We start from the raw sequence: 1500 nt of genomic DNA on the forward strand, positions 1-1500 counted from the left end.
TGTTTTCTCTTCCTTCTTTCTTTTATCGTCTGTCCTAACTGTGTAAGTTGTGAATAATCAGACACTGGACTTTTTCTCTCAACTATGCCGTGAAAGGAGACATCCCTTCTTTAAGACTTGATGGAACTACATCAATTAGTAAAAGACAGAAGCTAATTAATCGTTTCAATGATCCAGCAAAGGTACCTGGGGATTTTGTTACACTTTTATCTTAAATATACTTGGTATTATCAAGACTTATTTAGTGTATCTTTTAGGACGAGTTTGCATTTCTGTTGAGTAGCAAGGCTGGAGGTTGCGGTCTTAATTTGATTGGTGGGAACTGTCTGGTTTTATTTGATCCTGACTGGAATCCAGCCAATGACAAACAGGTGAAAGCTTTGCCCGAGAATTACCAAATGATGCGAGAATATGTTGCTTCTTATCAGGTACATAATATTCAGATTTTCCAACTCTTCTGCAGGCTGCTGCACGAGTCTGGAGAGATGGACAAAAGAAGAGGGTCTACATCTATAGGTTTTTGAGTACTGGAACTATTGAAGAAAAGGTTTGATTCCTAGTAGCCTTAGCTTAACGAGTTCCTATCTTCTCTCCTTGTTCCGTTGAAGAAGTTTTATTTGCAGGTTTACCAGCGTCAGATGTCAAAGGAGGGTCTTCGGAAAGTCATTCAGCAGGAACAAAGAGATTCTGATATACAGGTAATGTTTTAGAGTCTCTAATTTTTTCTTACTTGTCTGCTGAAATGTGGTACCAATACATGATTGCAGGGAAATTTTCTCTCAGCAGAAGACCTGCGTGGCCTGTTCACATTTCATGATAGTAGGTACGTTACCATGCAAAATGCATTAGCTAATGTGCATTATGTGAAATCTCCTATACCTTCAAACGGCTCAAGTAATTTTATTAGTTATGGTGAAGTTGGGGATTCTGTAGTATGGACCCTCCCGTGTTCCCTTTTCCGTTTTTGCATCTTAGTAGTGCTGGCAAACGAGCTGACCGAATCGGATATGGGTGGGGCTGACAACGGGTTAGATAAAAATCCATATTTCATGCAGGTAAAAAACATGACTGATAGTACAGATATCCATATTATCTGCGCATATATTATACTTGACTGTAATTTGTATATCAATCATCACTTGGATAGTTTGATATATATAACACAATGAACAGAAAGTTCCAGTAGCAGCTCATAAAATAAAGAGAGCTGCTTTTTTTAAAAATAAATTTGATAAGCCAGATGACGTTGGTTTTCCTAGCTCAAGGTTGTGTAACTTTATGTTCCTAAATGTTGTAGCAATGATCTGATGACTGTTTGAAATTGAAGTAGCTTCAACCATCTTATTGTGAATCAGTGTGCTCTCATCATCATGCTCTATTATAATTTCGATCATGTATGACCAATTGCTTGTTGTCTTCCATATTTATTTCAACTTCATAAAATGAGCTGCAGCCGGTGCCATCCAGATGCAGTGATGCCAGATGACAACACCGAGTTCA

At 38.1% G+C, this 1500-nt stretch overlaps 1 long non-coding RNA gene across 1 annotated transcript; it reads left to right on the forward strand.

The window, feature by feature from the left end:
• The first annotated feature begins 6 nt into the window (after positions 1–6).
• Positions 7–1500, forward strand: LOC124890337. Its single transcript, XR_007049108.1, has 6 exons — positions 7–182; positions 258–371; positions 464–547; positions 624–698; positions 768–823; positions 1468–1500. It is a non-coding gene; the product is annotated as an uncharacterized LOC124890337 (long non-coding RNA).

This window comes from Capsicum annuum, unplaced genomic scaffold, assembly GCF_002878395.1.
Source record: "Capsicum annuum cultivar UCD-10X-F1 unplaced genomic scaffold, UCD10Xv1.1 ctg15662, whole genome shotgun sequence".
NCBI lineage: Eukaryota > Viridiplantae > Streptophyta > Magnoliopsida > Solanales > Solanaceae > Capsicum > Capsicum annuum.